At 48.6% G+C, this 26545-nt stretch overlaps 1 protein-coding gene across 5 annotated transcripts in view; it reads left to right on the top strand.

Moving 5' to 3' along the window:
• The window catches only part of PHF11 (PHD finger protein 11), a 438587-nt gene that overhangs the window by 322273 nt on the left and 89769 nt on the right, over positions 1–26545 (top strand). The gene's annotated exons all lie outside the window — the stretch shown is intronic.

The following is a 26545-nucleotide window of genomic DNA, read 5'->3' on the forward strand; positions in this document are numbered from 1 at the left end:
ACTGGCTGCGTAGCTCTCGGCGCGCCAACCGGGGCGGACCGCTGGAGACATGTTTTGAAATAATACAGCGTCCTGGCTACTAGCTTTTACCTATGTGGGTCAGCTGGGGAATTTTCAGACCTGACAGTTTTCTTTTTTTATGTCTGTTTATTCCTGGAGTGTATGAAACATGCTGCAGTCGTTAAGTGTGTGACACAAAAAAGGAAGACTGTCAGAGAATTGTATATTTTAGTATTCAGCCTCACACAACTGAGCTCGCCGTTCGGTGGTAATGTTCCCACCTGCTTTTGAGCATTTACTGGCCTTGGTGAAGGGGCACTAACCTCATGACATCTATGTGTCTGGCACATTCCAATGACAACGTTTAGAGAAAACAAGAACAGAAGTTACAGGCACGTGCTCTCAAAGTGCCCACGAGACATTAGTTTGCGTCTTTCCAGAGCCTCTTTGGGCCTTTGTGATCAGTTTGATCCTTTTAAGCTCACGGGCCTATTTGAAACCTGCTTCGACACGCGAGGGCCTGAGCAGCACTATTTATAGCCCCTAGGCCTGGAACTCCCAGGCTTTTATTAGAAACAACTCTAACAAAAGTCTCCCTAGGCTGGTGACACCTAGCCTCAACCCACCCTTCACCATAAAGAACTGAAAAAAAATAAGAGAGCGGTTTGCCAATGTGCAGACCGTACTGCACGCTCACTCGAGGTACTTCTGATAGAATTACTAGTACATATCAGTCGAAAAGTAAACCTGAAGCCCCAGGCAGGCACTGCAAAAAATATTCTGAGTTATTTTTTATCTCAGTTTCCTGCCCACCCGGACCCCAAGAGTTAATTGCCATTTGCGCCCCTGTGCAGAATTTAATAAACAGGAGAAGGCCAGTGTTCCACCAGTCACCTCCTGACCTTGACACTTGCTGCCTGCCCAGCCCCAGTCGTGGGGGGTCCCCATATGCTGTGTCCGGTCGGTGTGAGTCTGAGAGGAGGTGCTGAGTGTCTTTAAAAGGCACAAGCAGGGCTCTCGCGACTTAGCAGCTCCTCTCGCCGTCGTCATTATGTGATAATTGATCCCAATTCCCAGCAGCTGTATGCAGCCAAGCAGGGTGATGGACTCCAAGAGACAACGAAGGCCCATGGCTCCACATTCCCAGCTGCAGCATTGTGACTGAGAGACTTGGTAAGTGTAAAAAATTAGCATTAGGAATGTTCCTGCTGAAGGTCGAAGTTGAAGTTGTAACGTCATTGTTAGATATTTGTTTTACAGGTCGATTAGGTTACAGCGGTTTCTAGATCTTAAGGAAGTTCTTGTTGCGCACACAAGTGTAATTTCTGATATTTATAGGTTTCTCTGGTCATCACTGCTTGATTTTGCTCACAAAAAGTGTCACTCATTGTCGTTGAAATGTCACTCATAAATACACTAAAATTAGGAAAATGGCACACACAGCAATCTGACACCTTGCAGCTATGTACATGGACGTTGCATGTGAATTATGTGGGCATTTGTGAAAGTATTCCTGTTAATCACAGCGCCTGTCATGCGCTGCAATCAATTAACAGGAATACTTTCACAAATGCCCACAATCAGGCCGCAGCTTCTCTCTATTGACAAAAGACATGCATCAAGTCCAAAACCACGACGTGTGCTTTACACTCGTGCTTTTGGACTTGCTGCATTTGTAATGGATTCTGGCTACGGCTCATTGTGGGCCTTTGTGAAAGGATTCCTGTTAATCCCAGCGCCAATCATGCGCTGCAATTAACAGGAATATTTTCACAATGGCCCACAATCAGCACCCAGCTGCGCTGTATTTAGAAAAGAAATGAAGCAGGTCCGAAAGCACGATGTGTAAAGCACACGTCGTGCTTTTCGACTTGATGCATGTCTTTTCTCAATAGAGCGCGGCTGGGTGCTGATTGTGGGCATTTGTGAAAGTATTCCTGTTAATTGCAGCACATGACGGGCGCTGGGAGTAACAGGAATCCTTTCACAAAGGCCTCAGGCAACCAGTAAATTGCCGTTTTTCGCTGCTCGCGTCTTAAACGCGGGCGGCGGCGATAATGTGTGCGCGCTTCACACGGGACACTGCGCGCTCGGTGCCTTAAAAGTGCGCGGGCACGCATGTTAGAGGGAACACTGGTCGCAGCACATCTACGCGGACAAAACTTTCATGTCTTCCCATATCTAGACGACTGGTTAATCAAAGCTAACAATTTCAACCTTTGCAAACAAAACACTCAACAATACCTACATTTACTTCATCAGCTTGGGTTTACCATAAACCTTCAAAAATCTCATTTACAACCAGTCACCAGTCAGTCGTATCTAGGGGCCATGCTCAACACAGATTTAGCATTGGTGTACTCAAATGCAGACAGAATACACAACATATTAACACTAACTCAACAGTTTCAACCAGGAAATCAAATTCCTGCCAAAACATTTCTTAGACTTCTCGGCATGATGGCATCATGTATTCACATGGTTCCACATGCCATCCTGAATATGAGACCTCTACAACTATGTCTCTCTCACCAATTGACTCAGTCACTGGGTCAACTTCACAAGCTAGTGTTGGTAGACAGTCGCACTCATCACTCTCTGCAATGGTGGAATCCACAAAATCTATCCAAGTTGTGGCCATTTCAGGACCCAGTCCCACAAATAATTCTAACAATAGACACTTCCCTAACAGGTTGGGGAGGAAATCTCCACAACCTTACTATTCAGGGAATACGGGTTTCCAAACACAAGAATCTCCATATCAATCACCTAGAGCTGCAATCTGTTCATCTATCAATCAAAGCCTTTCTACCTCACCTGCAACACAAAGTTGTCCTAATTCGAACAGACAACATGACAACTATGTATTATCTACAAAAACAAGAGGGGGCACCCTCTCTCCAATTATCTCAGTCAGCCCAGAAAATATGGAGATTAGCAATACATCACAATATTCACTTTCTAGCAGAACTTGTCCCAGGGACAAGCAATTAGATTGTGGACTTTCTAAGCAGGACGCAACAACAAGTCCACGAATGGGAACTTCACACTGTGGTTCTGCAACCATACTTTCACAAGTGGGGGTTTCCAGAAATAGACCTATTTGCAACAAAAGAAAACGTGAATGCCCACACTTCGAAAGCAGGTATCCACACCATCAATCCAGAGGCAATGCTCTATAGATGAAGTGGTCAGATATATTTGCTTACTCTATTCCACCTCTCCCACTATTTACATTAGTGGTGAGAAAACTCAGGCAAACATGTGTTACCATGATACTAATAGCTGCAACATGGGCTTGACACACTCCTATCCCTAGTGCCACACAAGAAGCTTCACCTCAACCCGGAATTTCTCACACAGAATCAAGGAACACTAAGACATCCCAAGCCCAAAGAAATTAATCTTGAAATTTGGCTCTTGAGTTCTTAGAATGTGGATACTTAGATGTACCTCAAGAATGTTATACAGGAAAATGGAAAAGGTTTGTTTTCTTCTGTCACAAACAAGACATCAACCCTCTTCAGGCAAAGGTACAAATACTTATTTCTTATCTATTGCATTTACAAAGCACAGGGTTGGCATACATTTCTACACGATTACATCTGGCAGCTATTGCAGCATATTTGCAAAATAGACAACTCTTACCAGTGTTTAAAATCCCAATTATTACAGCTTTTATGGAGGGACTTAAAAGAATAATTCCTCCTAGACTTCCACCTGCTCCAGCATGGAATTTAAACATTATCCTAACAAGACTAATGGGTCCTCCTTTTTAGCCACAGTACCTCTCATGGAAACTTGACTTTTTGATAGCTATCACTTCACTTAGAAGGGTACGTGAATTTCAGGCATTAACTCTTGAAGGACTTTTCTTTCAGCTACATTGCGATAGAGTAGTACTTAGAACAAACCCGAAGTTTCCACCTTCCATATTAATCCATTGAATTACTTGTTTTTTCCGCAAACAGACACAGTTGCAGAGAGGGCATTACACACTTTAGATTTTAAAAGAGCCCCAATGTATTATATCGACAGGACAAAATCATTTAGAAACACAAAACAATTGTGTTCGAGGCATATGAGCTGTAGATCATATGCGTTAACATAGATCACCATCTGGTGTTGGGCTCGGATGTTTGCACTTGATTTTTCTTCGAAGAAGTGTTTGTAGTCACGAGGTAGGTGACTCCTTCTTATGATGATAGTGTGCATGGGCATCGAATCTATCTACAGATTGTTTTTTTCCCCCATCGGGTTCGGATGTGTCTTGCGCTGCTCCGGTTTGGTATCGTCTTCGAACCGCAATTCTTACAACTCGATAGTATTGTTTGCGATTGCGGTTTCCCTTTCAACACGTATCGTAAAAACCAACAACTTCGATAGTTGCTTCGACGCGGGCCGTGGGGCCTACCCAGACCGACCATGCCAGCAGTCTATGGAACGGACTCCATTTGGAGTGTGGTGCTAAGTTCCCACACCTGCACCTGCATGAGGTCGGTAACCTCTGCCTATCCCCGGAGCACGAAGAAATCAACCGCGAGGCCTGTCGATCATTCCGATCGGAGAAAACAATTTGTGACCGTCTGGCTCGACGTCATGAGATGAGACGCGGCACTAGTCCGGTGCCAGACATCTTCAGAGAAGAGTCGGAATTCCAACCCGGCGCTGAAGAACAAGAACACATCTCCTTGTCTGAAGCCGACGACTCCGACATGGAAGAGGGCTCAAGCGTCAATCCGGCTCAACGAACCGTGAGTAACGAGACCCAACTGCCCACAAAAACACCGAAGACTCCGGTTACACCTTTGCCCTCCGGCTCAGGTCGACACCGTGATACCATTTCAGACACCCCGCATTCGAGCCTGGCTATGAAACATAAGGACAAGTCTTCCAGCTCGGGATCGAGCCGACCCCATGCAGGTGCCAAACCCACATCTTCGGCACCAAAACACAAGGCTGAGCATGACGCTCTGCTGTCGGCACCGAAGACATCTCCGGCACTGAAAGATTCGCATAAAAAAAGGCTTCGAAGCCCGTACCACAGAAACAAAAAGCTTCGGAACTGACACCGGCTAATCCGAAAACATCGGAGCCGAAACCAGCTAAAGAAAAGCCTTCAGATCCGAAACAGGGAAAAGTCAAGCCTCCGGAGCCGAAACATCCCGCACCGAACCTAAAAAGCACAGAAGGCCTCTTAAACCTGCGGAATATAAACAGACTCCATCCAAAGAATCTTCGGATCCAAAACAAAAACAGTTACATATTGACCCTGAAACTGGAAAACTTCGAGCAACACTACCTAAAAAACGGAAGCTGGATCTCCTTGAAGACTACCGTATACCTCTTAAGAAAAAAGACATGGGTACTAACCCCTCTCCCCCTTAGATACCTCCCTTTCCTCCACCTTTTAACCCAAATTTAACTAATTTCACCAGCAAACTCACCACCACCACGTTTCTCACCTGTGCCAAAGGATGATGATGATGATGATGGGGATGGGACAGCGTTCGTTCTAAGTATCCCTAATCCACCCGATCAAACTCCTTCTCAGCCTTGACCGTCAATAAGAGTGCATCTAGATTTGTATGATGGGCCTTGTCGATTAAATGAAGGATCCATTTGGTATTATGCCAGCTTTGATGATTTTGGATGAATCCCGCTTGATCTGGTTCTATTATATTTGGCATCAGTGGGTCTAGTCTGGTAGCCATAATTCTCGTGAACAATTTTAAGTCCACATTGAGAAGTGATACAGGGTGGTATGAGCCGCAGAGCTTTTTGCCCTTTCCAGGTTTAGGTAGTACTACGATGGCCGCCATTAGCATGTTAGAGGGAATCGATCCCGCCCCCAAAGGATCGTGTCAGGATCAGGGCTAAGAGCTGGCAAAATGTCTTGTAGAAAGTCGCCGAGTATCCGTCCGGGCCCGGCGACTTGAGAGGTTTAAGGTGTGATCTCGCCGTTACCACCTCTTCAATCCGTACAGGAGCATCAAGGGAGTCAGCTTGGTCGGAAGTTATCTTGGACGTGTGAGTGCCTTTTAAGTATGAGGTCATGTGATTTTCAGCAAGGGCATCCTCTTTATACAGTTCTGCATAAAAGTCCTGAAATGTTTGTGGTATGTCTTCGTCATTTGTTCGTTCCTCCCCACTGTGTCCCCTGAGAGAATGGATCTTCGTTTGCTGCCGTTGGGCTCTAAGCTTACCTGCTAGCAGGCGCCCCGTCCTTCCCCTCCTATGTAGTAGGAATATTTTAAGTGTAACGCAGCATATTCCGCTCTGTCTAGATCTATTCCTGCTAATTGTGCTCTCGCTGTCTTTAACTGGCGCCACACTCTAGGCGCCCCAGTACGACTATGCACCCTCTCTAGTTCCTTAACTTGTGTGGACAGTTGCTCTCTCTTTTCTTTATGCGCTTTGTTATCTGCTGCAGATAGAGCTATTAGCTCGCCCCTCACCACCGCCTTCAGGTAGAAACTGAGATATCGGGAGAATCATTTATCTGTAAATAATCCTGTATACATTTGGTGAGTTGTTGTGCCACTGTCTGTTTGTGGAGCATGTTTTCTCTCAAACGCCAGTACCCAACACGTTTCTATTGTGGTGGCAGCTGTAAGGTGATAGTCACTGCGCCATGATCAAAGAGCACCGCTGGTTCTATGTCCACCTCTCCCACCACCCTGCTAAATTCTTTCATGCCTAAGAGATAATCGAGGCTTGCCTAGGTCCCATGAGCATGAAAAAATAATTAAAATTGCGTCGTCTGGGGGTGCGCCTCCCTCCACAGGTACACTAGCCCCATGGTCTGTAGCTATTTACCCCCTTCCCGTGACAGCACTCCAGTCTGGGTGAAGTAACTGCCCGATCTGTCCTTAGCCACATCCAGGACCTATTCAAGTCACCCCCCACCAATGTCATACGTGTTTGTGTACTCATGGCGTCTAATATTGCCGCCTTCAGAAAGCACTCCTGTCCCAAATTAAGTGTGTAGATCGACCCTATCACCATAGAATGACCCCCCCACATAAAATGTGTAAACTAATAGTCTCCCTTTTATTCCTGCTACCTTATCTCTCACCTCCCCTCTAAAACGTTTAGCAATCAGGATAGTGACTCCCACATTCTTATCTGGGGTAGAAAAGAACTACTGTTGGGTGAAAGCTTGCAACTGCAGGCAGTGCCAGTCTTTAGATAAGAGATGAGTTTCTTGTAGGAGGCGGATATCTGTTTCCGAGTTTTCTAAATAGGAAAGATTGGCCCGCCTTTTAATGGGGTTATTAAGACCTTTCATGTTATGAGTAAGGACCTTCAATGTGTCGTGTGACATGTTAAGAGGGATGAAGTGCGGCTTAGCTGAGCTGTCGATGGACCCTATTTCCCCTCCCCTCCACCTTGTCTGGAGTTTCACCCTACCCCCTTTTGAGCGTGTGTCACCTTTGTTGCCCCTTTTCTTTGGATACTGGTTCCCAACCAAGCCCTCCCTAACCCCAACTGGAAAAAGAAACAAAAACATTTAGTCCAGGACCCGCATGTTGAGTCTGCGTGTCCCTGGTAAACAAAGTAGTTGGGTGCATAATTTAGCCAATAAGCACCCTCCTCACTCCCAGAAACGTCTCCCGCTGCCCGCCAAGCACAACTCTGTCCACTTATCTGTGCCCTAAAATTTCAAGTTCCATCTTTGGAGAGTTTCTCGTTAGACAATGTCTCTAAAATTGCTTGTCGCTCCTGCGCTATTGTCTCGTTCTGGTTTCGCCATATGCTCCATGGGTCGGCTCCCTCAGACCCGTTGCCATCGATTTCGAGGCGCCGTGGCACCACCTCTGTTCGATTCCTCTTGTTGAGAAAGTTTGATGCCCAGAATACAGCATATTTCCTTTAGCGATCTAAGTTGGTTCAGCTTGCCCACCCATCTGAAGATCAATCTAAAGGGGTGTCCCTATGAGTATGTGAACCCCAGGTTACGCAAGTGCGTCGTAACCGGCTGGAAATCTCTTCTTTTCTGTAGAGTTATCATGGCTAGATCTTGGTAGAGAGCAATGGTGTGCCCCTGGTAGGTCAGAAGTTGTCTATCTCTAGCTTTTCATGAAATTTGTTCTTTTAATTGAGAATCCGGGAGATAAGCCAAAATGTCTGGTGGGGGAGCAGGCGATCTTCTATACAGGCCCACTCTTTGTGCCCTGTCTATTTTGATTTCAAAATCCGGAGGGGGCTCTAAAATATTTCTGAAGAGGTTCTGTAAGTGCAGCAAGATATCCGAGCCTTCTTCCTTGGGCGGAAATCCTTTAATACAAATATTATTTCTTCGAGAATGATTTTCCAAGTCCTCTGCATGTGCTTGGATATCGATCTGCTGGGCCCGTAGTCGGATGACCTCCTGTTGTAGCTGTTCCACCTCCTCATCACGGGCCATCTCGTGGTCCTCGATACTTGCCACTCATTCCCCCGCTGCCTCGACATCCTGTCGGACCTCTTTCAGCTCCTATGAGAATTCCCCACTGAGAGTCTGGAAATCCTCCTGTAGCATATTGAACAACAACTCCAAGAAACAATGTGTGACCGGTTCTTCAGCATTATATGATTCTTGCCCCATTGGCATATTGGGTGACACCCGCCTCTCTCCTCCACTTGCCCCCGGCAGCTTGGTTAGTATGTCTTTTAAATTCCTGTCTTTCTTCCCCCTCAGTGATGACATGACAGAACCCATGCCGTGTTTTAGTCACACTTCTGATGTCTTTTGTCGGTACTCTATAAAGCTCCTGTGGGGCGGGTTCCAGCAATTGAGCCGATAGGCAGGTGCGGAGTTCTGTGGCCTGAACTGTGGTTTTTCCCCTTCCAGTCTCCTCTGAATGTATCTCGTCTGTTGAGATTCCACGTGTAAGAGCCCGACTCCTGAATGTTCCCTGGTCCCCTAATTTCTTGCTACAGTGTTGCCACCCAAGGCTCTCCCCTGGTAGTTGTGCAATCAGCGGTTGAGTTCTGGTACTTAATGTGAGGGTGCCCATCACAACCCTATTACGTTCTTTCTGCTCTTTTTAGGGTCAGGGCGGTGCGCCGTTGAACCTGTCTCTAAGGCCCACCAAGTCCTCATATGGCCTCTCGGTACCTCGGAGACCAAAATCTGTCATATTTGTTTGCTTGCCCGGAAGATTGAGTGTCCCCTCTCTCGCACTGGTGGGTCTCGGGGTATCCCCTCCCTGTGCCTCTTGTGTGGACTGCCCGGCATGCCAGCTTGGCATGTCCGGCCTCAGGCCCCCCCAGCAGCCACCACCCCGTCCAAATGGTTGCCATGCGGTGGGGGATCCCGTTATGTGCACCTACCTCGCCAGGCGCCCTCCGCTTTCAACTCTCCACTCCACTCAGACCAATCACCTCTCGTAGCGGGCTCGTTTCTCAAGGCCGGTTGCACTCACGCATGTCCTTGCGTGGGACTCCGTCCATGCCTCTGTGTCTCTTGGTGATTTTAGGCCTATGCTCTAATGGACCCTCGTCACGCCTGCTCGGCCGTCCCCGTCCTGGGTGCCGATGTTACTATTGCTTTTGGGATGTGGTTCAGGCCCGAAGCATGTGTTTGTAGTCATCCTCCCCTTCTGGCCTCCATTAGCTTCCCGGCATCCTCTCCTCGTCCCCCGCCTGAACTAAGGGTTTGCACTAGTGCGGGTCTCCCTTACTTTTCCTCCTGCCGTCCGATCTCCAGGGCCGCTCTTCCCAAGCAGTCTTCGCAGAGCTTAGCCCCACTAGCTCCTGGCAACCGGTGTCAGAACTCGGTATCAGGAGGCCGCCGCCATCTTGCTCCAAGGCATCCGCAGTCTTCGGGACAATACCTATACCTTTCGCTGGAACCTCCATGGGACCTCCGTGGGACTGCGCCAATGTCCCCAGTCTATGGGGGGCCACCTGCGTCGCTGCAATGTCGGCTGGTGTTGCGGCGGGCTGACGGGAGCGGGGAGACGAACAATGCACGTCTTACCCAGTCGCCAACTTGGCCACGTCCCTGTTTTTTTTAAAGATCTTTTTCCGATCTTGAGGGGGTGGGGGGGACAAACTCCTCATGGCCTTGAGGGTAGGGATACATAGTTTGCCAGTACTTGATCCTTTCTGGGTACTAGTAAACTCATTAATGTAGTAGCCCAGTGCTCACTACCAGTCCGACTATATGTGTGTGACATCACTAGCGATGTCACACATTTGGGATGGGCCTTGGAGGGATTCTTTAGTTATTACCACTCACCACCCCTTCCACGCCACCAACAGAAAAAGTGAACCACAAGGTGTGGTCTGTAAAGGGATGGACTAGAACTGTTCCTAGTTCACCTCCTCCCTTTTCCTACTTCCTGATTCAACTCCTAAGTCTTTTCCCATTGCTTCTCTGTTCAAGAAAAGCATTGGGAGACGTATGAACTATGTATCTATGCCCCAGCAAGGAGCCTGACTCTATTTTGGATTTTCTTTAGCCTAAGATAAAATCCAAACAGGTCCTGTCTCCTCCCTGGGGCACAGATACACACGCAAGTGAAAAAAATGTGTTAGCCTCAGAAACAATCCAGACCACACTTTTACATTTCCTGTAATCTCATTCACACAACTAATTTTAAGTGATGTAAATGTGGTGTGAGGTAGAGATTTCAGTACTTGTTAAAAGCAAGTTCTTTTAACCTCCAGTTTATTTATGGCAGAATTTAATCAACCGTCCTACCTGGGTACCCAAAATTTTGAAAGTCTACTACGGCTTCATATAAGGACACATCATCAAATTTCACTTATCCTGGTTCTGTGTGTTATGAGAATTATTAACCATGAAGCATGCTATTTATGGGTGAAGCAGGCATATTTTAAAATGTGTGCTTTTCAATAATAGAGTAATTGCTGTACTTTTTGTCAGTTCCCCACAACTTAGATAAATATACGTTTGGGGTCCTACACGCATAATATTTCCATTGTTTTCTTTTGGTCAACATGCCCTTTCTTTGACACTTGGACTAAATCAGTTTCTGGCTGTTATGTAATGTCACAATTAATCAAGTGGAGGGAGAGGGAAGGGGCTGCGATCTATTCAGCTTCCCTCATTCACGTGTGTAGGTCAAAGGCGGCATATCTTGGTTCTCCGCCAAGTTAAAAACGTGACTGCATCATCATAGGGCTTCTTTTTCATATGCTTACCTCCGTCCGGAGGGAAACCACTGATTATTGCAGTAGTGATCAAAGAGAGGTGAGTTTCAAGTGCTCTAGTGAAGTGGATTAAAAAGTCCCGTATATCCTAGACAGAATTCTTTAACGAGTCCGGAATCGAGATGGATAAAAACAGTGTGGTGCGTGAAAAGACGGATTATCGGTCTAACGCATTATAGGTGTCCAAAAAAGGTCGACATGTTTCAGCCCTTTGTAAACGCCCAGGAGGGTCGGTGGGGGCTTTCTTCCAGACCTCAAAGAAAGTGATGGTAGCTGTGTGTGTTTTCACAGTAACCTGAGTGAACAATTTGTAGTTCACTTTGTTATGAAGAAGGTCATATAGTACCTATTCATTCAAAGAAGGAAAGAAAAAGAAGTAGGGAACAAATAAGAAGAAAATATCACAGTTGGTAATATCCAGGAAATACAAAACTTTCTGAGATATGTTGTGAAAAAATGTTGTTGCTCTTGTTCACCCAGAACCTGCAGAGAATCAGAGCTCAGCTCCCTGGACACACTTGTAAAATCTGCCAGCAGGCCCGATCATATTTTGTGTGGCGAAGTGGGTGATACGTGTAAGAAATAGAAGAGGAAATCAGATTTTTCCATCTCTAAATTCAGTCATTAGAGGCAGTGGAGACGTGATTTAGACTGGTCCCTTCTGTGCTTTTAGTTCCAAGTGTTCCTTCCCACCCAGTGATCTCAGGTTCAGTTTGAACTTCGAGCGACTGTAACATTTTCTGAAAATTGTACACGGTGCCCAAACTTATTGTCCTAATTATTGTCCTATTAAGTGATTTATCGACTACCTTACCGACCAACCCATTACGCCTTGAGAAAGCCCCAGGCTTGCACGCCGAAAGGGGCAAAACACGTTGGCTGTCTTTTTGTTTACATCACAGTTCTGGATGAACAATATGAAATGGAATCAAAAGCATTAAAACTTGTGATTAATCCGGATCTTTCTAACCCATTAGGGAACACTATTAAATTGGAAAATTTCGTTTCCAGCTCTGTCCCTCATCCAAGTTAAATAAAAGGGGGTTGGCCCTTTAGGAATGACCCTCGGGTTTGTTCTGAGGGACTCATTGTCTGAAATGTTTCACTTGCTTTAAATTCTCTTACATGCCGGTCAGAGGTAATAGTTAACAAGAACGCCCTCTACTATGTATGATAAGTACTGAATAGAAGGTTTGTGAATGGCCTAGATAGGTGCTCTGAGAAGGGCTGACAGTTTAATGGTTAGTTCCCTATGAGCTGTAGAGCCTTGAAAAAGAATCAAATGTTTTTATTGTCCTCTCATGATGTTTTACACTACTGTACATGAAAAGAAGGTTGACTTTTTAAGTTGTCTGGGTCTCTCAGCATTGCTGTTAGGTGGACCTGGATGGATAAGTGTTTGAGTGTTTGAGGCCTGACCTCGCGAGTTGCATGGAACAAGGCAAATACTGTTGTGGAGCGTTTGCCTGAAGATCCCGAACCGTGGTGCGTGCCAATATTGGGAACCTCTTTCTCTTCTTGGAGTAGGTTGACCCTGCCCGGTCTGCCGGTAGAATATGCCTGCAGTTTTTTTTTAACCTGGCAGTTAGTTGGATGGAGTCCATATGGGGGCGTGGCTAAGCGAGCCACGATGGCGGTTCGGCTTTGCTGAGGCTCCGCGTCTGGGCGCCTCTCGGCAGCTATATGGAGTGTCCCACCGGGTGCTGATCGATGCGGAGGGCATCGGAAGGTGGCTGCATCACAGCGGGGAGACAGTGGACGCCTGGGCGCACCCCTGGCCCTCCGGACGGGAATTGGCCCGACTACTGCCGCCAGCGCCGCATCTTGAGCCGTAAGATGGCGGCGGAGCTCTTCCGTACGATGCGAGGGATGCCGTGAGGGAAGATGGGGAAGCGGACAATGCGTCTCGCCCTGATCGCGCCGGCACTCGGAGAGTGTGGGCAGGGAGCGGACCCCCGGATAGCGACGTGGGGCATCGGAGAGCGGAGGGGCTTTGCTGGCCCGAGCGCACCCGCCATCTTGAGTCCACTGAGACCCGGAGTCGGACCCCTGGGCGGCCCCCGTGCACCTAAGGTACTCCATGTGACTGGCGCTGGAGGGGGCTAAGGGGGTGCTGGGCTTTGTTGCGAACGGCAGGACCTGGAGGCATTCAACCTACCCGACCAGCAATTGCCTGACCCTAACATGGCCGCCCACGGGACATTGCATCCCTCTCCATGCAGCCGGTGAGGCCTTGCTCCTTGTGCCTACCGAAGTGACGGCCTTCTGGGTGCAACCCGTGGGAGCTGCTGTGCTATTGCCAGACCTGCTGACCGCCTACCCGCTACGAGCCGCCGAGGGACATTGATGGCCTCGCCTCGACAGTAGACCCTGAGAAAGACTGGGGCTTGCACGGGGGCCACAAGGACGGTGCATACGCTCCCCCCCCCCCTTGACCTTGAGGCGGCCGCGGAGGATACCCCGTGGCGTCAGTCGCCGGTGGAGACCCCGCGAGGGGTGGATTGGTGCTGGGAGCGCCCTGAGTGTGGCGCCTGGTGGCTGGTGTGGACGATTCCTGTGCTTGGTCCACGGGGGGACCTTGGTGGGCCGGCTCGGACGGCAGCTTCCCTGGGCGGCTTCACCCGTGAGACAACGCGGACGCGCCTTCCGCCCTTCCGTGGATTCCTTGCATCGCTGGGGCTCCTGCGACCCGTCGGACACTACCGACTCGTCCGGACCGCGTGGACTCACGATGGGGAAGTCAAAACCCGCGCAGCATCAAGTGATCCCGGAGACGGCCCCGGAGAACATGCCTCGGACCTCGACGTGGTCCCCCAACACGGTGGCCTCCACGGACTTATCAATCTCGGACAAGCTGGATAAGGTCCTCGCCGCCATTGAACTATCCCGTCTGTCTATGGAAGAACGCCTTGGTACCCTGGCGACGGATGTAAATCTCCTCCACGATGACCACCAGAAATTGGCGGACCGGGTGCGTACGGAGGAGCGGACACTTGCGGAAATACAGCCCATACTAAAAGAGCAACAGCAGACGCTCCAGGGGGTCCTTACTCGTCTAGCTGCGGTGGAAGAACCAGCGCAGGATTTGGAGGGCCGCTCGAGACGCTGCAACATCCGGGTGCTGGGGCTGCCGGAGGGAGCCGAAGGTGCCAACCCCATTGCATACATGGACACGTGGCTGAAGTCGTTAACCCCGCCTGCAGACCGCACACCATTCTTTTCCATAGAACGGGCTCACCGAGTGCCGGCCCGAAAGCCCCCGCCCGGCACGTCTCCTCGACCATTTCTCGCCAAGTTCCTGCACTTCCGGGATAGAGATGCGGTGCTTCGGGCGGCGCGACTGGCCGCACCGTTGCGAGTGGACAACAGCCACATCATGATCTTCCCGGACTATTCTCGAGCGGTGCAACAACAGAGATCTTCCTTTCTGGACGTAAAGCGGAGGCTGCGGGACAATAAGATCCAATACGCGTTGCTCTTCCCGGCCCGCCTCAAGATTATCTATAAAGGATCCTCCCTCTTCTTCGCATCCGCGGAGGCCGCACAAGACTGGACAGATCAACACTGCTCGCGGGCGTCCGATCCTCGTCCCCAGAGGAGCTCGCCTCTCAAAACTTTCCACGCCCGGAAGCGGCCTAAGAAGCTCCGTAACATCGAGTCCCGACCAACGCAAGGCGCCCACGACTCGCCGGATCTCGAACAGATTATGCGAGAAAGACGGGAAGCTCTACAAGCGGTGATCGACCTGCGCACCACACAACCTTCAGACTCTATAGATCGGCCTCCGCACCTGTTTTCCTCCGAAGGCGAAAACGACAGCGACAGCACCGTCTCGGGGGTGGACCAGGCGGCACCCCCCCACGCCACTCCGCAAACTGCAGATGGACTATTGGATGGGCCGCCCTCTCCTCCTCTCTCCCCAGGCAACTCAGGCACACGGACTCTTGGTATCCTTAACTGTGATGCGCACCTAGCACCCATGATATGGCGCCCGCAGGGACAGTCACTCTGCTCCAGATCCTACTACATGCCCACTCAGTGTGCGGCCTCGCACTAGCACATCGTCACCCCTATCATATAAAGCAGTTCTCCCCCCTTTAGTGTTACGGGAGGTAGTTTGGACACATCGTTACCCGCACGATGAGTCCTGAGTATTGGGACAGTTTCCCGCATCCCCACACGTTGTTCACACCCCAGTTTGCGTATGTCTAGGCTGTCCGGTTTTAGGTTTAAACCTATAATAACTGATAAAACCCCACTGAAAGAGAAATAGCCCTCACCAGTGAAAACATATAAACACTGAAAAAACACCTGCACAACCACAAACTAAATTCCATTCATAGAAAGGAAAAAGGGAGTGAAAGAGTCATATTTTTCTTCCTGAAGGGGCCAATACAATGTAACTTTGTTATACAAGCTTGCAGTAAGAAAGTCTGGCCTAACATTATTCTGTGTGAGTTTTGTTGTTTAGGGATGCCACTAAAATATTGTTTCTTCTTCCTTTTATTTTTTTCAGTTCTGTGGTCTTTGGTCTAAAGATGCAGAGTTTAGAAGCATGTTTTAGGTCTTGTTTAATTAGTTTATAAATGTAGCGAATCAGGAAATATCAAAATCATAGTGATTTTTTCACTGATGGGTAAAATGGCTGGTTTTATAAGAATCTTTCCTAATATGTGTCATCACATTTACCCACAGAGAAAGGGTAAAAACCCTTTATACATCAGCCCCCAGATTCTAGGGAGTCAGTATTGATAGTAGGCGAATAGCCAACACCTCAGGCTTTAAACATTCAATGCAAGGTATCGTGACAAGTATATGTGAAAAGAGCGCTATCACCAAGCATCTGGGATAGTGGTTAAAACATGACACTAGAATTTTGGAAAACATAACTGCCGTAGTGGACATAATAAAAAACTATAGTCTGAAAACACCCTTGTCTGCCAAGTGTTCAGCATAATTGGTGTAGATGTGAAACATCTCCATGAGAGTAGGCTGGGCGACACCTTTAGTGACTTTGGCACTGCAACATGTTGCATATTAGAGTGCTTAGCAGTCCGTAAGCAAAGCAATGATGAAGAGCAATTCAGGAATTTTTATTTTACAATGTATGAGAAATGGCTTGCAATGATGCATAGAAATGTCCCTTCACCATCAATGGCATTTGAAGTCAATGAAACCTCACTGTGGTACTCTGTTCTAGATCCCTTCCGTAAAGGGGAATTTCTTCAGTAGTTTTAAAAGTGCTGCTTCATTTTTGAACACTTTAATAACTCTGAGGGCATAATCGCCCAGATCAGCGCAAATGCTGCAGAACCTGCCCTGAGAATGGCAATCTTCAAGTGAACCAGTATTGGCATGGAAAGCTATGTCAATGGCCGAAGTTAACAAATTGTCTACTGGCTGTTTTGGCCAACATTTAGAGGGCCTTTTCACAGAAGTTTACATGGGAAGGAAAGAGCGAGCACACATGACCAAAGACTCACTGAAGTATTGTATAGTGTACTACAATAAGTTTAATTTAAAAAAAACTATTTGGACCTCATATACACTATACTTGCACTGTCTATATACCATGCGCTATCAGTGCAGAAAGCAAGCAATAATAAAAGTGAAATGTTCCATAAACACCGGAAAAACACTGTTTCTGTAGTTTTTAATGGCGTGAAAATGTGTAACCACTGACAACCACTGTTTTTTAAGGTATTAAAATCACTTGAAAACACTGAAAAAACCCCACCAGAATTTACCAAAAATAGAAACTGAAAACAGGACAGCCTACATATGTCCCACTTCGCCATGGAGTTACACACCACAGCACATCCGTTTTCCAGGCTTCCAGTCCGCCTGCCCCCTCCCAACGCAGCGCGTCCCTGAGGGCCCACTATGCGATTTCTCTAAGGGGCACCACACCCCGTCCCCACACAGAACCGACCATCTATGGCACAACTGACAACTAGCGCAGACATTAATATACTCACACTCAACACACGTGGTCTACATACCCCACGTAAGCGCTACCTATATATACGCCTATGCGAAACGACAGAAGGCATCTATCCTCTGCTTACAAGAAACCCACCTTAATGCAACCGAAGTTGGCAAACTACGAGTAAAATGGCGCGGACTCATCTGCGCTACGACCTACTCCTCGTTTGCCAGAGGGGCACTGATATGGATTCGCCCGGGAACCCCTTTTCGGGAACTAAGACAGGTGGTGGACGACGAAGGCAGATACGCCCTACTAGAGGGTCTCTTAGACGGGAGGGCTGTCCTCTTAGGCAGTATATACGCCCCAAATGTCGACCAGGATAAATTCTGGGACCGACTCACAATCTCTTTGGCTCAATTCACACAGGTGCCCTGGCTAGTAGGAGGGGACTACAACTGTATCCTGGACCCGGTGCTGGATCGCTCACACCCTCCACTCCCACACTCTCCCACCTATAGACAAATAGACCGCTTTAAAGCGTGGGCCGCACACTGGTCCCTCACGGACGCATGGAGGCTGCACCATCCCCAGACCCGCATTTACTCTTTCCACTCCATTCCTCATAATTTACGAGTTCGGCTTGACCGATTCTTATGCACTGCAGCGCTTCTCCCGCAAATATGTCACTCGAACTATCTGGGTAGAGTCGTTTCCGACCATGATGCGCACCTTCTCGGCCTCCAGTGGCGACCCCCGCGCCCCCCTGTTCCTACGTGGCGGCTATCACCGGAGTGTCTCACGGACCAGACCTTTACACATGACCACCAACGTAGCATCCAAGACTACTTTACGCATAATGCGGGGACCGCGTCGTCAACCCTGGTCGAGTGGGATGGTTTCAAGGTAGTGGCCAGGGGAGAATGCATTCGGTACAGAACCGGGGTGCGACACACCCTGGAGCAAGCCCTAGAGAGGGCGGAGCAGCAACTGCCACTAAGGCCGCAGATCAATCAGTGGCGACAGTAGCTCAGGTCGCCCACGCCAAATCAGAGTACCAGGTGGCATGTGTGGACCTGCGTCGTCACAATTTTCAGGCATACGCAAACCGAATGCATCGGGACCGTGATAAGTCAGGCACACTCCTGGCATGGCTTGCTAAGCAAGATACCGAAATCCGGCCTATTACTGCAATCATAAATCCCCAGGGTACCCTGGTGCAGTCTCAGGATGAGATCCTCCAGGCGTTCTATCACCATTACTCGGCAGTCTACACTGCTCCCACGTCTCTCGATCCCAGGGCCATCGACCACTTCCTCGACCCTCTTCCCCCTTCCCCGAATTGCCGCTGCAGACCGGAAGGGGTTGGACGCAAAGATACAAAAACAACTGAGATTACAAGTGCGGTGCATGCACTGGCCCGCGGCAAGGCCCCTGGCCTTGACGGGCTCCCACTTGAATATTACGCCACTTTTGCCCCACAGTTGACCTCTCGTCTATCAGCAGTATTGGACTCGGCGCCTAGACTCGGCGAATTGCCCGGCTCTATGAGAGCGTCGGTGATTGTGACATTTCCGAAACCCGACCGTGACCCTCAACTCCTCGCCTCCTACCGTCCCATCACGCTGCTCACAGCTGACTGTAAAATCCTGGGAAAAATGTTGGCGGACAGATACTCTCAAATCATATGCCCGTTAGTACACCCGGACCAATGCGGTTTCGTTCCAGGGAGGAATACCTCTCATAATATTCGGCGCCTCTTTCACATTCAGGATCAGATTGGGGATCGTTTTCCGCACGCGGCGTGTCTGATCTTGGACATTGAAAAGGCGTTCGACACCCTAACGTGGCAATTCCTCTTTGCAGTCCTGGGGCGGGCGGGTCTCGGCCCCACGCTCGTAGCCTATACTCGCCTACTCTACACCAATCTTACGTCCCGGATCCGCCTCGGTCGCTATATCTCCCCGGAATTTGCGATACACAGGGGCACGCGACAGGGGGCCCCCTCTCGCCCCTCTTATTCGCACTCGCGGTAGAACCCTTGGCCATCCGGCTCCGTGGGGATGGGCGGGCCTGGGGTATCCCACTGGCTGACGTCACACACTGTGTATCTATGTATGCGGACGATCTTCTCATATATATACGGGATGTGACGGCGGATCTCACCACCGTTGAGACCGCCCTGGCGGAGTTTGCGGAGGCCTCGGGGCTGAGGGTGAACTGGGACAAATCGATGGTCTATCCCTCCCACCCGGACGCCCCCTCTCGGGAGGTCTGGATTGGTGACCGGAAACTGCACTGGGCGACGGAGGGTCTCCGATACCTCGGGATCCGATTATATCATTCCCCACTCGACATTTTTGAAGGGAACCATCGGAGAGCACTAGCAGGGATACGATCCTCCATTCTGGCGGAGTTTACCGATGGCCCCGATTGGCCGGGTAGCCCTGGCAAAGATGATACTGGTCCCGCGGCTTTTGTACTACTTCACTAATCTCCCAGTGATTCCCCCCCGCTCCTTCTTCAAAGATCTAGATACGCTCCTCAGCTCTCTAATATGGGGGCAGGGACGGCACAGAATCGCGCTGGCCAAGCTAAGACTGCCCACGACGCAAGGGGGGCTTGGGGCGCCCTCATTCGAAGCCTACTTCCTGGCGTCGCAGCTCCAATGGCTCTCCTATTGGACGGCGGAGCGATGCCTGCTTGAGACATGCACTGTCACGGGACGCGTGCCCCTGCCCGAGTTGCGTCGCCTGCTTCTGCCGGGTTCTCGTCCCACGCGAACCTACCCCCTGCAGGTGGACATTGCCCGGAAATGTGTGCAACGTATCCACCGCATGGCGCCGCGCTGCCCTCCATACACGCCATCACTACCGCTGGTCGGCTAGCCCAGAAATGACGGTTTTTCACACCCGCCATGCTTCGGGAGTGGACGGCGAGGGACATTGTCGAAGCGGAAATGCTATTTGACGAGGGACAGCTCAGGCCATACCGACAGCTCATGGAGGAATACGATCTGCCCCCAGGCCAGTTCCTGCTTCACCGTCAACTCCTCAGCCACTTTCGACCATATTCTGACCTCATGCAAGGGGAGCCTCCCACACACCCAGTCCTTCACACACTCTTACAACTGGGACGGGGTCGACACCATATTACATGGTTGAATAAATCAATTGGGGACCTAACACCCCCACTGCTGGTGTCTCTCCGAGCCCTATGGGAGGAGGAGACGGGACGACCATTTCACGACAGCGAATGGGACAGAGCAATAGAATTCCCCCAAAAAGTATCCAGGAATGCCCGCTTTAAAAATATACAGTTCCACATCCTCCATAGGGCCTATTTGACGCCAGCGCGCCTTCAACGTTTTTATCCCGACACTACATTTCTATGCCCTCGTTGTCAGGCGCAGGATGCTGCCTTCTTTCACATGTTCTGGACCTGTCCGGGCATTCAGCACTATTGGACTTCTATCCACTCAACACTCAGAGATCTCACTGGGCTGACCCATTTGACTACCTGGGAGGGATGCGCACTGGGTATCCTGGGGCGGAGAAAGCGACACAAGGTGTCGATGCGCTTAGTCTTCCTGGCCCACCTATTGGCCAAACGCTGTATAACAATGCACTGGCGGTCCCCTACTGGTCTTCCACTTGCAGCTTGGGTGGGGGCTGTTCTTAAATGGGCTGCTGCGGAGGAGGACACAATACGAGAGGAGGAGGCCAAAGGTACCCGTAAAACCCCAATCTCTTTAGAATGGGCACTCCTACTACACCAATTCAGACAATCTCAGACCCCAGCTGCACTGGTAGCCGACAGTAATGCCCCCGACGCCGCACCGCCTTACGCGGTCCGGGTCTCCACGGCGGGGGATCCCCCCCAATGTCCCCCCGCACCACCTCCGGGCCAGCTGAGTTCCCCCCTCTGCTCACCTGAAGCACCCCACGGCTCCTCATCCCAGATTGTGCACACGCCCACCCCCCCCCCTAGATGGGAGGCAGCTATATAGCCGAATGGGCAATGGCAGACTTGGGACATAGCCTAGACCTCGTCACTCAGAACTACATGGCATCCCCCAGTTTGGTTCTCCTCCCCAGTTTTTTATACAGGCAATGATCTGCTACCATACAGACCACTTCCACACGGAACAAGACATATATGTACTCTCTATATTGATGTTGGTCTATTTGCCAACTCATGTAACGTACCCATTTTCACGGAAAGTGATGTATGTATACTTATATTCTAAAATGCCAATAAAAAGTATTTTCAACAAAAAAAACCTGCCAGTTAGTTGGATGGCCGTACTCCTATACGGTGGAAATAATAGGCCAAAGAGATCCCGAACTCATGCTATATTATTCAAAAACACTGCTAATGCTAAAGCAAAATTGAAACTGCACGCAGTATAGCTTAGCACATTTATTATTCAGTGCAAAATGAAATCAGAGTTTAACTAAACCCACCATCAAAATATAGCATCATTCAAGAGTGGATTACGGCCTGTAGGAAGGATAGTTACATTGCACTAAGCTCTCAAAGCGATTGAGTCATTGTGAAAATCTAAGCAGGCAATGCTCTGGATCCAACCAGTAGCCTCCTGTGTAGACTTTATCTGGGGTGTTTGTAAATGAAAGCCTGAACTTTGGATTCCCCTGCACTGCCCTGGTGCACCAGCTGTCAGGCTGTAGGTTGTCACATACAGCTAGTGTTTGTGTCGAAATTCAAGGCCAATATTTTGCCGTTCAAGGCGTTTTAATCAGTTAACCTCTCCAGTACAGCTGTGCTTGTGATCACATTGCAATCTAAAATAAAAAAAATCATCTTTAGCCCATGGATATCATCTGTTAGGTTGTCGGCCTCCTCAACTTAAAATGCAGTGTCCGCAGCTTCACTTCCCTAACGGTGGACCCAGGTGAAGCAAAGGTGCTTAGGTACAAAAAGGTTGAATACTCCATGATTCAGGACATTTAAAACAGTGCATCTTTTGGCTCCATCGTTTCATCATCAAGACATTTTGTAAGGGGGCGCAGATCCTAATCTGCCAGCTTAGCCATGTGATTTTAGAGTCCCGGTCACCTCAATTGAGAACTTTCTGCCATAAAACACTCAGATAACATAAAAATACTTACTAGATGAGGACAGTAAAAGCAGTTGCAGAAGCCCATATAATTATTTCTTAGCAACAAAACCATCAAAATCGTATATCAAACTATACAGTTATTTATTGTACTGTTCTTCATCTTTGGGATTTGCCTCTAGGATGATAACTATGTAATTCCCAGAAAGAATATCGGCAGAGTGTATGGGGAAAGGAGGGAGGTAGAAGCACAGAAGAACATCTCCAACAAATTCAGTAATGAAGCCAACTGAAACATAAAAGTCCCTCACGGTCCTGTACACCATTCCCGTCACATTATAAAGCAACAGGAATGCCACAGCTAGTCATCTTACTTTGTGTTGCCCTCAAAGCCTCAAAAGTGTCTATGACTCAAATTTATGCGACTTACAGTTTTAGGTGAAAAAACCTTTATTGGCTCTTGTTTCTATTCTAGGCCATACCTTCAGTGCCGCAGCGTCCGTCAGGTTTTGTCAACCTGCCGTGGTGAGCCTGGAAGCGTGGATAAAATTGCAGGAGCAGTGTCCCCTCCTGCACCTCAGGCAGGTTTTTGCCTTGCCATCCCTCAGGCTACCACCTGCCTCCTTCCTTAGAGCCCGACTGGTTGCGCAAAACTTTCGTAAACTTGTCAGCTCACTTAAAAGAACGAACCGTGGCCTAAAACGAGTGCTTGCCATGCTAACTCCAATCCAAAATAAACATCTAGTGAACAATGAATTTATCCCTGAACTTAGAGTATGCAAACTAGAACTTGATAGATCAGTCACAATGTAGACAAAAGTACTCAAAAGTCACCAAACTGGCCTATTTAGAAAATGGTGAGGAACGTAAATGCAAATTAAAATGGCAACTAAGACCTTTTTCTCAGTACACATTTTTGAGCTAAGTAAATCTTCCAGCAGCAGAGCCAACTCCCGTCGGAAAACTGACAATCTGTCCGACTCATGATTGATCGGATGGACCGAGGGTTTGACTGACATGGTACTTTGTCAGAGTAGCCTGTACACCAAACGCTAAATCTGACCCTTAGTGTTATAATTATTTCTGTTGATTAATCCAGATATTCATGGTCATGCAGTCAGGTCTCATAGTAGTTCCTTGACAGTTCTCAGTAGGTGATCGGAGAAGGTGACCGTACACATGTTCGTCATTGATTATATCCTTCCAGTCTGTTCATCATGTTCTGCCATTTTGCCATGTTTTGTTTTTTCATGCACGATTTTTCCAAGGTGGAAGTGTCCCCTAAGCTGCCCCATATGATGCTCTTGGGACATGTCCGTTCCTCTGTCAGATTTTATGAGACTTTCCTCTGTGTGACTCTGCCTCTTATTTCCTTTCTCTCCACTGTTCCAAGAAGGATCTTCTCTTCTGGAAGGGATGCAATGGCTCTGATTGGTTATTTGTTCACTAGCTTTCAGTTTTCAGATTTTATTCTGCATCTGGTCTTGGTGTTTCCCTGTCGTTGAATCTACTGCCTATTTAGGTGTAACCTGACTATATAAAAACGTTTAAAAGGAATATTGAATTCCTTCAAAATCACTTCTTCTTTGTCAATGTTTTATGGTTCCTGTCTTCCAAATCCGTACATTTATGGATCCAGTATTGGGGTATCTTTCATAGAGTCAGATGCTTGAATCGTTCCCTGTCGTTAAGATGAGGGTTCTACGGTACCATAGTCAAGCAGTATGCAAAATTACCGTAGGCTATATTGGAACTAGGCCATGATTTAGTAGCCTATCTCCTTTTTAAACAAGCATTGGCATAGCCAATAGTTCTCGCCTTTGGGGCCTTATAAGTATTTAGTTATGCAGCACAATATCCTTGGTGCAACAACATCAACTGTTGCATGGCTAAACACTGATGTTGTTGCACCAAGGATATTGTACTGGATAACTAAACACTTAGAAGGTCCCAAAGGGGAGACCTATTGCCTATGCCAAAGAGAGATAGAGAGGTGTAGAGAGGTAGAGAGAGAGAGGGGTAGAGAGGTAGAGAGAGAGGCAGAGAGAGAGAGAGAGGTAGAAAGAGGGAGGTAAGAAACTGTCCAATTGACCAAATCACAGAGTTTGCAAACAGTAAAAGTGCTCTGCGCCAAAGCCATCAAGTATTCAGAAAAACAACAAATAAGCTACATGTGGACAAACACACCTTTGCAGGAAGCAGTGAAGGCAGGTCTAGTTACAAAGAATGCGTGTGCATACAGTGCGCTGCCAAATGGGATTCAAGCCATATGATGCAGGAAAAAATGCACACTACTACCACACTGCATCTCCTCTCATATCTGAGCTGCGTACCTTTACACACACACCTCATTTTAGATGATCCCTAGCTCAGCAAGACAAAGAGCTCTGTGCAACACCAGCCGAAACAGCTTCCCACCCCCAGTTTCGGCTCTGGGATTGTTGTGGGGTGATGTATCCTGGCCACACAGTAAGACAAGGACGCACCCGGCGCGGTGTCAGGGAACTGTTAACCTGGCTCCTGGTCCCTAGCACAGCAAGACATAGGCGTCCACTGCCACAGAGCTGCAATCTGCACCAGGGACGGCATGGTCAAAAAGAATCGATGTGCTGCTCCTTGAAGTACACAACAATATTCTGGTGGTGCCCAAGTCGAGAGTGACGTCATCTCCCGACCACCACCCAGATCTCACAAGGAGTTGGGACCCTATGGACAGAGAATTCACTACACGGCCGCTGTGGCAGAAGAAAACGTGCATGATGCTGGTAGAGAGCACATGTGTCATCTGTGCACATGACATGCTAGAGAGAATACAAATAAAAAACTGCACACCATCTGTTGTTACAGCGCAGCGCACCCATCTCCGGTGCAAGTCCGCGCTGCCGGAGATCATAGGTCTCCGATACACTGTCTGCGATGTAACCGGCGTCCAATGATCGCACACGTCAAAGGTCACGCTGCCAGAAATAATAAATTTCTATACTACCCACCCTCAGGCGTCTGAGGAAAATGCACATCTCCAAGGCACAGCAATGCAGGCAGGCGGGACACGCATTGACAATGCAGAGCCCACAACGTCCCACATAATGTGCATCACTGACGGGCACAGCGAGGAGCCATAAAGGACAAACATTACTGATGCACAAACAACCCAGGCTACTAGAAAGAACATGCAGCCCCTTGCAGTCACTGTCAGAAAATGTGCACACATCAGAAGGTTACAAAAACAACACGGACACAAAACGCAGGTCAGTATTCGGAGCCTACATCCACAATGTATGTGCACGATACACGTCATTGCAAACAGTCAACGATAATGTATATCAGAAGCGCGTGCCGCTATGCTGTCAGAGAGAATACATCACAGCTGATTCACTCCTCGTGCTGCCAGAAGAAACATACACCCTCACTGCTGTGCACATGCTGCTAGCGAGCGTACGTCATTGCCGTACACAACATGCTGCTGGTAGTCTGATCGCACATAAATAAACACATGCTGCCCGAGAGAGGCAATGAAAAAATGAGAAAAAATGAAAGACAAGCGGTCTTCAAAAAGGAGGTGGAGAGGGCTGAGCGAGTGGGCGAGGAGAGAGAGGGACGTGTGGGTGAGGAGAGAGAGGGAGATGAGGTAGGGTGCAGGAGGTGAGCCCGCGAGTGCATAACTAAGGCTGATATTTGAAAGCAATGCAGATATTTTAAAGCACATTCACTAATGCTGATATTTTAAAGCAATGCGGATATAAGGCTGATATTTGAAAGCAATGCGGATATTTTAAAGCACATTCACTAATGGTGATATTTCAAAGCAATGCGGATATTTTAAAGCACACGCCACACGCGTGCTTGTCACAGTAAAAGAAAAACACACTGCTGGCATTGCAATCGGGCATTTGCTGGCCCGGGAGTGGTGCGTGCGTGTATGCGTGCACGCACAGTCTGCTCTTTTTCGAAGCACATACTTGTACATGTGGCGCGCTGCTGTGTGCTCCCGCAATGTGTATGCCGCCACAAGCACGAGTATGTGCTTCGAAAAAGAGCTGAACAACGGCTAAAGGTCTCCTATGCAGCGCATGCGCACTGCGTAGGCGAGACCTAAAAAGGACCAAACTTCATTTACAACCAATCAGTAGCTAGCCCCCTCTAGAACACTCCCAACAGAGGCTGAATCCCTCAGACAAGTGTGGATAGTTAAACCCGATCTTAAAGGGGAGCCTCTCTGGGTAGGAGGGTGGGTTGCATGTGAATCAATGAAAGATACGAATACTGGATAACTGCAGTTACAGGTAAGTAACTCATTTTCTTATCCAGTATTGGGGTATTTTTCATAGATTCAAATGCTTGAATCAGAATAGCAAGCAGTATCTCAGAGATGT

The sequence above is a fragment of the Triturus cristatus genome, chromosome 8, assembly GCF_964204655.1.
Source record: "Triturus cristatus chromosome 8, aTriCri1.1, whole genome shotgun sequence".
In the NCBI taxonomy this organism is placed as follows: Eukaryota; Metazoa; Chordata; class Amphibia; order Caudata; family Salamandridae; genus Triturus; species Triturus cristatus.